The sequence below is a fragment of the Podarcis pityusensis genome (genome assembly GCF_964106645.2).
Source record: "Podarcis pityusensis genome assembly, chromosome: 2".
NCBI lineage: Eukaryota > Metazoa > Chordata > Lepidosauria > Squamata > Lacertidae > Podarcis > Podarcis pityusensis.
In genome coordinates, this window is record NC_138029.1 from 78,737,106 (window position 1) to 78,753,230 (window position 16,125).

Genomic DNA, 16,125 nt, shown 5'->3' on the forward strand with positions numbered 1-16,125 from the left:
AGTGCTAGTGATAAAGATAGGAAATAAGCAATGTCATATTGCCCTTCAAGAAACTGGTTACTTGTGTGTTATAGTCATAACATGGTTCATTTATATAGCAATTTTTTTTAAATTGCAGCCATTAAATCTTCATGAGTTCAAGTAAGGTATTTAAGCTTTTGTGGTATATTGAGGGTTCAGAGAAAACAATAATAAATTCTTCGAATTCATTTCTGTCCTGCTGAACGTCTCTGTCAAAGGGAGCTGATAATTAAGTGATTTGAAATAGGGAACAGGCTTTCCATGGTTGCAAAAGAAGTGGAACATTTCAAAAGTTAACAAGGAAAATATGAATGTTTTCAAAACAATAGCTGGGAAATATTTGGGGATTTTGTGTACCGATCAAATAAACTTATATATTCTCATAAATCTAAATAAATTACAGTCTTATGTGCTCTGTTTTTAGACACAAATACAAATTCTGAGGCTGATTATCCTCTGGCCACATGAATAATTTCCAAGCTCTATTTCCAAGCTCTAGAGCGTGTCCAGACGAGGTGCGGGCCCTCCAGGGGGATATCATCAATTTGTCCCTTGGCACGGGGACATTCCCAGGGGAACTGAAGGAGGCAGTGGTGCGCCCGCTCTTAAAGAAAACATCATTAGATCCTTTAGATCTATCCAATTACCGCCCGGTTTCGAATCTTCCATTCCTGGGTAAGGTGATTGAGAGAGCGGTTGCTGAACAGCTTGGTGGGTTTCTGGATGAAACATCGGCTCTGGATCCATTCCAGTCCGGCTTCCGCGCTGGTCATGGGACCGAGACTGCTCTGCTTGCCCTAACAGATGATCTTCGTAGACAGCTGGATCGAGGTGGGTCGGGGCTGCTGATTCTTCTAGATCTGTCAGCAGCTTTCGACATGGTCGATCACAAACTTCTGGACCACCGCCTTGCCAACGTGGGGATCCAGGGCACAGTCCTTCAATGGCTGCGCTCGTTTCTCTCTGGTCGGGGACAGAGGGTGGCGCTTGGGGGGGAATTGTCATCGCCCCACTCCTTGGTGTGTGGAGTACCTCAGGGTGCGATACTCTCCCCGATGCTTTTTAACATCTTTATGCGCCCCCTCGCCCAGCTTGTCCGGAGTTTTGGGCTGGGTTGCCATCAGTATGCTGATGACACCCAACTCTATCTGCTGATGGATGGCCATCATGACTCGGCCCCAGACACACTGACCAGATGTTTGGAAGCTGTGGCTGGATGGTTACGTGGGAGCCGGTTGAAGCTAAATCCGACGAAGACAGAGGTCCTGTGGCTGGGATGGGCGATATGGGATTGGGGGGGCAACTCCCATCTCTTGCGGGGGCGCAATTAGTGCCAGCACCGTCCGTTAAGAATTTGGGTGTAATCTTCAACACCTCCCTTTCCATGGAGGCGCAGATTGCAGCTACAACAAAGGCGGCATTTTTCCATCTCCGCCAAGCTAAGCAGTTGGCTCCTTACCTCTCTCGCCCTGACCTAGCCACTGTGATCCACGCGACGGTCACCTCCAGACTGGATTATTGTAACTCGCTCTACGTGGGGCTGCCCTTGAGACTGACCCAGAAACTCCAGCGGGTGCAGAATGCTGCAGCGAGACTCCTTACAGGGTCTTCGCTGCGAGATCACATTCACCCGGTGCTATACCAGCTGCACTGGCTCCCGGTAGAGTACAGGATCAGATTTAAGGTGCTGGTTTTAACCTTTAAAGCCCTTTACGGCCTAGGACCCTCGTACCTACGGGACCGCCTCTCCTGTTATGCCCCACAGAGAAACTTACGGTCTTCAAATAAAAACATCTTGAAGGTCCCAGGCCACAGAGAAGTTAGGCTGGCCTCAACTAGAGCCAGGGCTTTTTTGGCCGTGGCTCCGATCAGGTGGAACACTCTGTCACAAGAGACCAGGGCCCTGCGGGACTTGACATCATTCCGCAGGGCCTGCAAGACAGAGCTGTTCCACCAGGCCTTTGGCCAGGGCACAGCCTGACTCACTCCCTCGGCAATCTTCGCGGAGCTCTGGCCCAATGGTTGCCAGTGGCTTGAATTAATTAATTTTATAATGAATGATTTTAAAGTGTTGTTTGTGCTGTACTTTTGTACTGTTTTATTGTTGTTAGCTGCCCTGAGCCCGGCTTCGGCTGGGGAGGGTGGGATATAAATAAAATTTATTATTATTATTATTATTATTATTATTATTATTATTATTGTTTTTCTATACGGTTTTTGTTATTTGTGCTGTCTTAAGATAAAGTAATTTTGCTTTGATGTAGCATTTTGCATTTAGCAAGAGTCTTTTTCTGTTGATTTCTGTTCCTATTGATATTTTTACACTAGACCCACTTGGACAATAAGTACCATGCAAAATGAAACCAAAAAGGCTTACCATAATTCTAATAATAGGCACTAATTAATTTTGGGGAAAATACTAATTAATGGAGAGAAGGGCCATAGTTCAGTGGTAGGTAGAATATTTGCTTTGCTTGCGGAAGAGCCCAGGTAGGGCTGGGAGAGTTCTCTGCCTAAAACCCTATAGAGCACTGCTAATTAGTTTAGACGATACTGAGTGAGATGGACTGACTATAAGGCAGCTTCATAAGTTCTGCTAATTATCTTTAAGAACAGGGGTCAGCAAACTTTTTCAGCAGGGGGCCGGTCCACTGTCCCTCAGACCTTGGGGGGTGTGGACTATATTTTGGGGGGGGGGGGATATGAACGAATTCCTATGCCCCACAAATAACCCAGAGATGCATTTTAAATAAAAGGACACATTATACTCATGTAAAAACACCAGGCAGGCCCCACAAATAACAGAGATACATTTTAAATAAAAGTTCACATTCTACTCATGTAAAAACGTGCTGCTTCCCGGACCATCCGTGGGCTGGATTTAGAAGGCGATTGGGGTAGATCCGGCCCCTGGGCCTTAGTTTGCCTACCCATGTTTTGGAACCTATAACCATGAGTACTATTTGTTAGGATATTTCCGTTCCACCTTAAAAGGGAGCAGGCTGTGAGTCACAGAGTCTGCGTATTTCCTGTTCACAGGATGTTTATGTTTTCTGTTGCTTTCGTTTTTCTCTCTCTGTGTCGTAGACACTAAAGCAGGCAGTCATGTTTTTCTGTGTTCTGATCAACGCTGAATAAACTTGTAAATAATGCTCTCCTGAGTGCGACTTTGGCTGTGCATTATCTGCTGATAAAGAGTGTGCATCGGCTCTAGAATGGTCTGGAGCTCATGTCGCTAATTGCTGATACTGCGTGTCTACGGGAGGTCGATGGATCGTCCGGCAGCCGGCTTGGGGGCCATGATGGACTTTATCTCCCTGGCAGTATCCCAACACTATTTTGCCACTCTTCCCGTTCAGGGACTGAAAAACTCAGGGACTGAATGTTGTCAGGTCTAGCTGAATGTCCTCCAACTTCCTCCTTGGCAACTTCTTTATGGACACAGGTGGTGCTAAGGGTACTGTTGGCCTGAATTTGCATTCAGAAGCAACAATATACTGATATGTAAAGACACATATATGCCACCAAAGGCTTGTCCACATTTCAATTTGCTCCATGCTTTCTAGCCATGGGTCTGAGGGGCTTTTCGTTTGCCCCACCACTGTCCCCAGGAAAACCCAATGTTTACCACTGAATTGTAGCAAACCTCAATCGAGTTTTCTGCAGGTTGGCATTTGTTCCAATTCATGTCCTCTCATTCAGGACATATGGAAGTGTGGAACGAGTCCATAGTGGATCCAGTCCTTCTCAGTAGTTTTCAATCATGGACTTAGGAAACCTGTCTGAACATTTATTACAAGTTGTATACTGAAGTGTTGCAGTGCATACAGGTGTGGTGCATGGTAAACTGGGGCTAACCATGATCATATATTTGGCCATTCTGAAACTTCTGCAAGATTTTTATTTTTATTTTTTTAATAATATTTATTGCTTTTATACCTTACAAAAAGAAAAGAAAAAAGCAAAAAAAGCAAAAGCAAAAGAGAAAACAGTACAATACAATATATAAACAATACAGAACGCAACATTAACATTAACACATTAAACAAAACAAAAGCAAAAACAATTCAAAAAAACACACACATCATACCATCTCAATATCCTCTCTTTCATTCCCTTGTTTCATCGACCTCCTCTCACCTCCCTTTTTGTATTCCATTTCTATTAATTGTTTCAGCAAATCCTTTCCATCTTTCTCTATTTTCTGTCATGTAATTATCTTAACATATTTTAACCTTATTTTCCATTAATACTATAATACTTATTTATACTTAATTCCTTAAAATATTTCTACTAAAGCCGTATAATTCCCTTCCAACATTTTTCTAACACTCATTAATTTTACATTATTTCCATATATAGATTTTAAACTTTTTCCAGTATTCTTCCACTGTCTCTTCTCCCTGGTCTCGGGTTCTGCCAGTCATTTCCGTCAATTCCAAATAGCCCATCAACCTGGTGATCTTCTGTCCGAGGCTCTTAACTCTTTTCCAGGTCCCTTCTGCAAATCTTCTTCATGTTTATACATGCACTTTACTTTGTCTTCTCCTGATCTTGTTCTTATTTTCCTTCCTTTGATGCTGAAAAGTAGATCTCCAGGAAATTCCCATCTAGCAATGTTTTTATTCCTTCTCAACAAGTCAACCAAATCTCCATAGTTAGAACTGAAATTCAAAAGATATTTCCAGTCGTGTTTCAAAGTTCCTCCAAGTCTGGCAGTCCCCACAACTCCAGTCTCCTTCTGACCCAAGTCCAGGTCCCAAAGGTCAATCTCCAGTCCAAGCGGGGCTCCAATCCTAAGAGTCTGGCTTTCTCTAAATTCAGTCTTGGAAGACGTCAACTTATAATCATCAAATTGCAACTGTAAGGCTGAAGCTCTCTCCCTCGCCACTTGTGCTGCTTTAGGTTCCACAGCAAAAACTCTCTCCCCCGCCTTCTCCTCAATCCGCCATGTCAAAATAGATCCCTGCATCGATTCCTGAATAACTTCTGTATTAATATTGACTTTTTGTGCCAAATTAGTCACTTTTTGTTCCAAGTTATCAATTTTTATAGTCCTCGCATCCGTCTTCCTACAAAGCTGCTCCAGTGATTCATTAATCTTGCAAAATGCAACCACTAAGGCTTCTTCTGTCAACATTCTCAACAACTCAAGGTCAATCCCAGATTCTCACAGTTTTATCTTGCAGATGGAAAATTCCCCCAGCTCAGAACTTGTAACAATTTCAAAGGCTTCCTCTAGGGGGAAACAATTTCTATTTGTATCAATCCTTTTAAGCACAGTTCAAACAATAAAGTTAGTTTCAATTTTCAGTTACTTTTACTCCTTTTTAAACACAGAAGGAGACAATGGAAACATTGTATTTCTCTTCTTTAACTTACTGTCAGCAGACGATCTATTCACAGTCAATGAGCATATCCGAAGCTTCAATCTTTACTAGCAGCCCGTTTCCAGGTTCAGAGCAGTGGTTATTTGACTTTCTTCACTCTCTCCTGCAGGCTTACGCGATCTTAAATTTCCCCCCTCTTCTCCTGCTTCCAAGGGGGGTTTGATGGTTTAACCGATGGAAGTTTAATCCTTTATATGAGACTTTCCAAGGCTTTAGCTTGCAGCCTCTTTGCTTCAATCTATTTACAAAAGGGGGAGGCGGACTTCCTGTTTGAAACCTCCCCGTTCGGTGCCAAATTAAGACGTTTAAAAATCCAATTTTCCGTTTTACTCACGGGTAGTTGTTTTAAGATCAAATTGTCTACAGGAAAAAGTCAGCGCTCTCCTGCAACAGCAATGCGGCTTCACTCCATGAAAGAAGCAGTCGATTCGAAGCACCGCGCCACTCACCCCACGTCGCTCCAGTTTCCCGAAACTGGGTTTCCCCGCGAGTAGGGGAGGCGCAAAAGGTGCCAGCCGAATCCCACGTCCATAAGCTTCTCCCGCCTGTGGTTTTTAGTGGGTCTCCGCCTTCGCCGTGGCGGCCAGACCCTGATTTCCACGGAGCGGATTCCTCCCAATCAGAGGTATTCCTCCATTGCCTGAGGCGCTAACCCAGAAGTCCCCTTCTGCAAGATTTTTAATAGCTTGCTCCAGGCTTAGTCTGGTCCCTCTCAGACTCTCCCTTAATGGTCTTTGAAATTGCTGTAGCTCCTAAATTCAATGCAAGTGTTAGGCTTACAGCTCTTACATTATTGACTGGCAAATTCCCCCAGGCTTCATTTGCATGTGTACATAAAGTATAATGCTTGAAATGGGATGTTTTGTTTGACTACAACTACTTCTGGCTTGGTAAGATTCTCATTTGCTGATTGGCCTGATTGATTAGTAGGGTTGATACCATGTTGGGGTAACATACCATCTATTTGCTTAGATTATTAGAACAGCCTGCATGTATTGAAGGGAAATAATGCTTATAAGTATTCGATTAATCAATATAGGAGTGAATAAAGCATTAAAAAGGAACTTTTTGTTCCTTTCTCTTGGGTCTATGAAAAGGGCATCGTGGTGGTGACTGGCAGCTGGACAGCATCCCCTTTCAGTACAATCAGCTACTTCAGTAATAACATTACAAAAACTAGAAAAATCAATAACTGGTGCTCAATAGCCTGATTAGCTAACAGTGCCATCACTAGTGGTGGTCCTGTTCCTATTTGTGGGCTGTACTTGTAGCTTGTCCAACAGTTTCTAAACAGAAGATGACAATCCCCATAAAAACAACAACAAAAATCAAATAATAATACTACAGGCCCACACATTTCTAATTCAAGCTACATAGCTTTATTCCAAATTATTTTGATAGTTGCACATTGTGACGAAAGCATTTTAAAAAAGGTGCCAGCAATGCAAATGTATACATGCAATATCACATCGTTATGTAAATTGGCAGCAATGTAAAAAAGCAACAACAACTTGCCTAGTTTCATCCGGCCCCTTTGCTGCCTTCAAGGAAGACATTTTTATTCCTCTGTGTGCACTCACAATGTAGCCTTTTCTGTGTTTTATTGTTTCTTCCTGTGTTATTTTTATTGTCTTTGTAATGCACTGAATGCACTTGTTACAGAATGACAGAGTAGAAATCCTCGTCATAGATATAAATAAATCCCCATATAGATGTGGGCTGTGTTGATACACAGAACTGTCTTTTCATAACTAGCAACTGAGACATCAAGCCACAGATGTTATATATTAAGACTGTCTGGTGACCTGACAAATGGGCCGAGGTGTTCCTAGTAAAATTACTTCTAGTTTATCTTCGCCTTACAAATCTTCATGGAGAAGCTAGCAGAACTGTTTCCACTAACAGTTTCACACTTGATATAAAACATATCAGGACCATTTAATCTTATTTAGAAACAGAAGCAAGAGGGGGTAAAATGCCAGTATATATTTAGGTGATGAAGCGCTATATCACTTTTCAATACATGTGGCATTCTCACACATTTTGAGTGTAGAACCTGTAAGAAAATTCTCAGTCTGAAATATTGTTTAGTGAGAGATGTGGTTATTACAGAAAGTTACTAATATAAAATGTCTCCCTTCCGCCTTCAAATTTAATAAACTGATGGGCAAAACTTCCACTTCTGAATACTTATGCAAGTTAATCACAGTGTCTCAGTGCTTAATTGGATCTAAATTTGCATGTTTTTGTGCCTATAGAGGGATGTTTCATCTGATCAAAATGTTGTATCTCAACTCTTGTATTTTAGCAGTAATTAATTTCATAGAGCCCAAATAGAGGTAGTTAGTCCACTGGGATTTCTCTAAAGGCTAGCCTATGACATTTTCCTCAGTATACTGTCATTGTTTCAGAGTTACCATAACGTGAAGTGAGAAATTTATAGAGCAATTAGACCCATTATTTGGAGTGCTAAATAACTAGTAACTGTTCAAAGCCTTTTACTGTGTGCATGATTTGAATATAAATGTAATTGCTGATAGCAAAATGCTCAGTCTGAAGCAATTGATACCTATCTATTTTTACATCTTGCACTTTGATTAAGATAGGGTTGCCATACGTCCAGAATTTCCCAGACATAGCTGGAATATGGCAGTAGGAAACAGTGTCCGGGAGGAAATCGCTGAAATGTTTGGGAAAATCCGGAAGTATGGCTACCCATGTCATAAGTCTGCATTTTAGCAAATTCCCTTAAAATTAGCTCAAAACCTTTTCTCTCTCTCTCTCTTTTTTGGAATTTTTTCAAAAACTTGACAGCTTTGGCCATAACAGAAAAGAAAAGAAAAAAGAAAATCTCAACAACTTTTGTATCCGGATTTTCACTTTTTGTAAAATGGCAGTCCTAGTTAAGAGCTGCCCTAAATAAAGCTACTGGCCATCTTGGACTGCTCAGACTTCAGTTTTGTTAAGACTTTGCTTATGTTTTTCAGAACAGGTTTTGTTTTCTTTTGAAGTTTTACATTAAAGGTGAAACCTCATGCAACAATTGAAATGTTGCTGTATCCAAAATATGATATTGCCCTATAGTGTGTCATGACTATTCTTTTCTGTCCCTCCTGATCAAATTTCCTTGTTATGTTCAGCTCCATCAAAGCTTGATAATCTGACTGAACTATTAAATATATTGGCAGTGAAGACCTAATGCAATCTCTTCAAACATCAACTACTTAAGACACTTCTAAATTGTACTTTTTGTGCCATTTAGTAAAAGGGCATTGCATTTGAAAGATTCAAGCATATGTGTCAGAGACCTCTAAAAATAATATCAACAGTGAACCAGCAATTCCTTTTCTTGTCCATATAAGTACAGCAACACCACAGAAGAAATCCTTATCTCTTTCTTAAACTCAGCAATACTTATTATCTATTTTGCATATGTTGTGTTCATTTCTGGGGGTTTTAGGCAAAGCTAACATTGCAATTAGAGGAGTCCACTTATCTTCACAATATTATGCTTTATCATGGTTGTTAAACATAACCAATCTTCATTTGTGGTTTTCACACATTTCAGAAATATCTTCAAAGCCTAGTAAATTAAAGGATACAAATTACTTGGAGAATACATTAATCTATAATTAAACACAATGAAGTAATATTAACAATATTGTATTAAAAGCATGCACACAGCAAAATGACACTGCTTACCAATTAACAGAAAGTTCTGTGTTTCCTTTTCTCAAATAGCGCTAACAAATTCTGTCTAGCATCTTCCTTTGGACCCAGTGGACCACAAATAGAACTCTGCTTGTGTAGCGGGGCTTGCTTTGCATCTCCTTCCCATCCCACCCTTTTGCATCCACTTAAAACACTACTTCTGAGGAGGCTGCAGCAGCACAGGGAAGTGGCCAGGGCTCACATAGGCTGTGTTCCATAAGCAGAAAGTGCCTTTCTGTTGGCAGAAGACATGTTTGAATTAAAGTCATTGACTTCCAAACTATCTTTAAAAGCACCTGCTCTCCTAAACTGGACTCCAACTGCAATTGTTAGAGTAACAATTCATTATCAGATTTCGAAGAACCAAATTGCTATCCATTTTTTAAAATAAGCAGTTATACCTCTTTGTCTTATCCAACTGATCATGTAGATAGAAGATACATGGTTTTCGATATGTTGCTTTTTATTTTACTAGACCCCCTTCTAGGTGACCAAGGCTTCTATCAGAGTACTACTCTGAGGACAAGGAGAGTGCAGTAAATAAGATAATACTGATTCAGACTGCCAGCCCATTTTTATAATATCTGATAACTTTCCTCCACAGAGCCCAATGAAAACCTTAATAAATTTAATGCTGTATTGATAGACTGACTTCAGGGAACAAAATGTACTTATTGGCTTGTATGTCATTACTTTTTCTTCAGCATTGTCACACTGATTGATGCAGGACTGCACAAGCTGGTTGCTCTTCTGGATCAGTCTTTAATATGTGACTCAGTCACTGCCATTGCTTAATCTGTCAAAGCCTGCTGGTGTAATATGTGTCCTTTCATTACCCCCCCTCCTATACCTGTAGTCATACAAATGAAAACATCACAGTGAATCAATATTCTCATTTGATTGTCAGCCACAGCAGTTGTTTCTAGGTGTTAATTCACAAACCAACTTTTGCACCTGCTGTTTTTTTCCTGTGGATATCCTAAGAATGATTCATTCGATCTCTACCAGTAGTATAATATATATTGTTGTGATTTTACTGTGTGCACGCTATGAATGAACTTGTTTTATTGGGCCACAGGCACAGCCCTATCTTAAGGATGGCGTGGGGAGTAGTTTATAGTTAGAAAATGGTTCAACAGACTGATTTGAAGCTTGGCAGGGAAAGTATGTTTCGGGAAAGGTAAAGGGACCCCTGACCATTAGGTCCAGTCGCAGACGACTCTGGGGTTGCAGCGCTCATCTCGCTTGACTGGCCAAGGGAGCCGGCGTACAACTTCCGGGTCATGACTAAGCCGCTCCTGGTGAACCAGAGCAGTACACGGAAACGCTGTTTACCTTCCTGCTGGAGCGGTACCTATTTATCTACTTGCACTGCATGCTTTTGAACTGCTAGGTTGGCAGGAGCTGGGACTGAACAACGGGAGCTCACCCTGTCACGGGGATTCAAACTGCCAACCTTCTGATCGGCAAGCCTTAGGCTCTGTGGTTTAACCTACAACGCCACCCGTGTCCCAAGTTTCAGGATAGTTTGTGGCAAATTTGGGGTATAAAACATAAGAAATGGCACACGTTCAGGGTGAGCCTTATGTGAGAGAAGGTTAAATGGAGGGGAGTTGCATGAAAAACTGTAAATCAATTTTCCATCATCTGGCCAGTTTGGGCCAGTAATTATAACATCAGTACTTCTGATTTCAATGGGAAAACAGTCATGAGCATAGCCAAGGGGGGCAGGGGGCAGCTGTTCCTCCTTCCCCCCACGGTACATCAAGTAAAACAATAGAAATAATTAACAAACTGACCAATCACATAGGTTTTATGCCCCCTAATAAAAGTCCTGCCCCCCCCCAACAAAAATCCTGACTACACCCATGAAAACAGTTAGATCTGGTTCCCAAGTTCAGTCTTTCCCCTCACCTTACATTTGCAAGACAGAGAGATCACAGTAGTATGTACATTACAGTTGGAGGATGGATGGCGGCTAACGGATTGAGGTTGAGTCCTGACAAGACAGAAGTACTGTTCTTGGGAGACAGGGGGCAGGCTGGTGTGGAGGACTCCCAGATCCTGAATGGGGTAACTGTGCCCCTGAAGGACAGGTGCGCAGCCTGGGAGTCATTCTGGACTCACAGCTGTCCATGGAGGCGCAGGTTAATTCTTTGTCCAGGGCAGATGTCCGCCAGCTCCATCTGGTACGCAGGCTGAGACCCTACCTGCCCACAGACTGTTTTGCCAGAGTGGTGCATGCTCTAGTTATCTCCCAATTGGACTACTGCAATGCACTCTCCGTGGGGCTACCTTTGAAGGGGACTCGGAAACTGCAATTAATCCAGAATTCATCCCCTTTGAAAATCTCTCAGATAGTTCCTTAAGTAATATGATAAATCACCTTACCTATATGATGAAACAAGAGGTATGAATCTTAACTGTCATTTACTGTGATACTACTATAACTAGGATGTGGGAATAATTTATAAAGATAATTGTTCTTTGAATATGCTTATGTTTTTCTTGTTTGATAGTGATTCCCCCTTTTTTCTGACATCAGAAAGTACAGTGAGGTTATATATTCAGTTTTTATGTTGGACTTTCTGTATTCAGAGTTTTTGTCTGCAGTAAAATGGCTAATTTGCCTGTATCTTTTAAACATTCTGTAGGTTACTGAGACCTAGCTATATTAATGCCTGGGGTATGGATCATTTTCCTTCTTTTTAATGGAACAAAGCACCAAAGCCTATACAGTATTTTAGGGGTGGGCTTCATGTACTTACAATTTTTGCTCTGTTATATTGTGTCTTTATCTTTCCTTTTCCCACTGCAGTAGTTTGGACATTATTTTTTAAATCATAGCAATTTTTCTATTCATACCTACATTCTGATTGAGATACCACTTGCCACATGCTGTTTTGAATCTAAATCTGTTGTCATGAGATTCCATTTCCCTATTCTTTCAAACATGTAGCTACATGAATAAAGGAATAAAGCAGAAATTCTTATTCTAGATATTAAATTCTCTCAAGCTTATGGTCATAGAGTTGTATCCAGATTTACAACTCAGTCCTAACTCCTAATTCTGAAAGTCTGTTCAGAATTAAATTCAGTGGGGCTTGCTCCCAGGTTAGTGTGGTTAGGATTGTCTGAACAAAACCTTTATTACTTGTTCACTCTCTGCTCCAAATAAAAACATTTCTATTCATTTGTTTTGCTGCTACCCACCGCCCCTCATTCTGTCACCATGTATCTGTAGCACTTTAATATTCAGCTAACATTCTATTACCTAACTATTTTTGCCATGTAAACTCTGCTGTGCTGAAAGTTTGGTTCCCCCCCCCCCGCCCCACCCTAAACTTTAGGTTTCATCTCCAGTGGCTGGAAAACTGAATGGAAGTCATATAGACATGCTGGGTTGAAACCAGGTAAGCAGATGAAGGGAAATGAAAGGGCTGGGAAGGAGAGGGTTTAAACAAATTGGTTTACCTATATTCAGTACGTCACAGACATAAAAGTAATTATAGTATGTATAGAAAATATGGGACAGTGCATGAAAGCTTCTTTCAGTTCCAACTCAGTGATCCCAGGGATTCTATATCAATCTGTGATATGGAAGCTGTATTAGTGAACTAGAATATTCTATAAGAAGGCTTGGGTCTCGCCATGCAGTTCTCACCATTTTCACCATGATGCTGCCATCCCTCTTTTTGTGTTTTTAATTTTAAATCTGCATTGTTCATTGTAAGATTTTGCATTGTAAAAATCCTATGGGGAGCTGTTCATACTAAGAGCTTTCTATGCATAGCAGCCTACACATCGCCGACCACACTGCATCGTGCCTTAATACAGTGGTACCTTGGGTTACATATGCTTCAGGTTACATACACTTCAGGTTACAGACTCTGCTAACCCAGAAATAGTACCTCGGGTTAAGAACTTTGCTGCAGGATGAGAACAGAAATCATGCAGCAGTGGCGCAGCAGCAGTGGGAGGCCCCATTAGCTAAAGTGGTACTTCAGGTTAAGAACAGTTTCAGGTTAAGAATGGACCTCTGAAACGAATTAAGAGTGTAACAAGAGGTACCACTGTACAGATTATTTAAACATGCGCAGGACAGAGAAGTTCCCCTGCTGCCGTGATGATTGAAAATTTTTTTGGACTATCCTAAAGTTATATATTAGAGTGCATAATAAAGCAGGATAATCAAAAACATCACATTTGCTCAGAAAATTCTTAGTTTGCAGCCTTTCAAAAACACAACAGTATTTCAGGTCAGTAGAAAAACGGGCTGTTATCTATTACATAGTTTCAGCGAGTTGGAAGGTTGGCATTGCTGCCTTTCAGCTGCATAGTGCTGGGGTGGGGGCAGGGCTTCAGTAAGGTCAGAGCTGTGTGGTGCACCTACAGAGCTAATCCAGTCCTCCCACCAGCAGGTTTGCATAGCTCTGACCTCACCACTGTCATGCCCTAGTAGGTGCTGCAGCGATGTTAGTGTTGGGGATCCGGGGGCACCCTTGTTCCTCCTACCCCTGTTCCCAATGTAGATGGTTATTTTCCCCCTCCCCTTGTTTCTTATATAGATCTTCACGCACCTTTCCCCCCCTGGTGTGGGGAACCACTTTTTTGTGGTTTGCCTCAGGTGCCAAGATGACTTGGGCCATTCCTCGTATCTACACATGATACGGTAGTCTTGCTGAAGCTAAACAGTGAACAGGCGTGAGACTGAGAACCTCAAGGATGCTGCCTTGAGTCCCTGCATTGTCTTTTACGTGATTGAGCTCTCTGAAACTAGCATTCCAATTTTGAAACCAGTATTTCATTTTTGATAGCAACACAGCACATTCAAATGCATAATCTGAGCATAATATGTGTTCCCCCCCCACATGCAATTGTTATATGATCCTCTATATACTATCCATCCATGTGCTCTTCACATTTTTTTCTACAGTGTTTTTGAAACTGTTGATATTAACCCCTGATACAGTGACGAGGATTCAAGGAATGAATGACAAGCCCCTCTCCATCTCTGATGGATGCCAAATAAGTGGTTGCCAATAAGCCCAAACTACTACAAGGCATGCACCTGGTAGTATGGTAATCCATTCAAGTACGGATTAATCTGCATAATCAAATAACTATTGTTACCATTTTAAATGCATTGAGGCTGATGAAAGCAGGATAGATTCTGTCACTGGTGTTCATCAATCTAAGGAGTTTTACTTCTGCTGACATTAATTTTGGCTGCTCTTATTCCAGTGAAGTTTATGAACAAATGTGCTTAAAGAAGAAAGGATCTCCAAACAAGTCCATCAACTACAAGAGTTTGCCTACTTGTTTAATGGAAATCTTTTTTTTCCTAAAGAGAACAATAGCCTTTTCTTTCACCTGAATTCTGAATCATGGTTAATCAAGTTTCAAGTTTATTGCGGCCAAAGCCAGTGACACTAAACACCACAAGATCAGACAACAAGAAATCAGCAACAACTTCAGAAAAGAAAAAAGGTTACACAAGGGAACTTCGCAGTGTGCCATTCAACAGAAGAGATTTACGCTTCTTAATTACTAAAGTGCAAAATTTAGCCACCTCATATGATATTGAGCTTGAGGAATCTTCCAGGAGGTATTTTCGAAGAATTTCAGGGGAGGATTCCAAATAATATTGAAGGGGTATAAATTTTGATAGAAGCGGTAAAATAAGTTGAACTCGTTCTTCACTATAGAATTCGCAAGATAGAAGAATGTGTGTGACAGATTCTACCTTATTAGACATACAAGGGCAGAGACGCGCATGCATTGGAACCTGCGTGAATTTGCCGTACAGCACTGCTGAGGGCATTGTCTCAAAGCGGGCTCTAGAGAAAGCCCATCTATAGGCTTCGTTAGTGATGTTAGTTAAGTAAGGGGCAGTTGCAAAATTAGGCCAAGCTTTTAAACATCTATACGTCTCTGGGAGTAGGGCGCCTTCTTGTTGTAATTCGATATCATAAAGTCTCCGAGTGATAGTAGCTTTTGCCTTGTTCAGAGTTCCAATAAAAAGATTTTCAGGGTTTAGGCCAATTTGTTTGATCTTGTTAGTTATTTGCATAAGCCAAGGAGGATAGGGAACTGCGGCCAGGAAGCAAGATAATAGACCCTTAGGATTGTAATGGATTTTCAGCCAGAGGGATATTGCTTGTTCCCAGACTTTTAATTCCACTCTGGGCAGTCCTGCCTCTTGCCTTAAGACTGCATTAGGTGTACACTTAGGGGTAGCAAATAATGATCTTAAGAATTTAGATTGTACTGTTTCAAGGGTCTTAAGGTTGGCAGAGGGGCTAATTTGAGAGCCATATAGAAGTTGGGCTAAAGATTTTGCCTGAAAGACTGTTAGGGCCATCGGGAGGAAGCCAGCTCCTTTCCTTCTGAATAATCTAAGGATAGCATTTGCACTTCTTTCTGCTGATATAGCTGATGTGGTCAAGTGTGTTGAGAATTTGGCATTATAAGAGAAAGTAATGCCTAAGTATTGGAAGGTCTTAGTCTGTTCAATGGCGTTTCCCTTTACGCTCCAATTATCCTTCCTGAAGGAGCGGTTAAAATGTACAATTTTGGTTTTGGCAAAGTTAATTGTTAACAGTTCAGTGTTACATTGATCACTAAACTTTCCTAAGGCACGTTTCAGACCCACTTTGGTTTGAGAGAGAAGAACAGCGTCATCCGCATACATTAAAATTGGTACTTTTCTGCCATTAGAGAACACAGGGGGGTGGGTTTCAATTTCACGGCAGCATGTGACCAGGGAGTTAACATAGATGTTAAATAGGAATGGTGCTAATAGGCATCCTTGTCTAACTCCTCTTTGGACTGGGATTTCTCTAGAGAGTCTGCCGTCCTGTGCAAGTCTTATCTGGAGGGTATTGTTCTCATGAAGCTTAATCATCAGAAGTAATAACCTTCTGTTAATACCCATATTGGCCAATTTGGCCCAGAGCCTGCTCCTGGATACAGAATCAAATGCTGCCTTTAGGTCCACAAA

At 41.4% G+C, this 16,125-nt stretch overlaps 1 protein-coding gene across 3 annotated transcripts in view; it reads left to right on the forward strand.

Annotated features, from left to right (window-relative positions):
- Nucleotides 1-16,125, forward strand: part of HRH1 (histamine receptor H1) — a 98,192-nt gene that overhangs the window by 75,728 nt on the left and 6,339 nt on the right. Inside the window, exons 3-4 of one of the 3 annotated variants that reach the window (XM_080994209.1) lie at nt 12,486-12,535; nt 14,059-14,512. The exons of 1 other annotated variant lie outside the window; for it this stretch is intronic. The gene's annotated coding sequence lies outside the window, so the exon portion shown is untranslated. Of the gene's footprint in view, nt 1-12,472; nt 12,536-14,058; nt 14,513-16,125 lie in introns of all 3 variants that reach the window. One more of the 3 variants, XM_080994210.1, reaches the window with a different exon arrangement.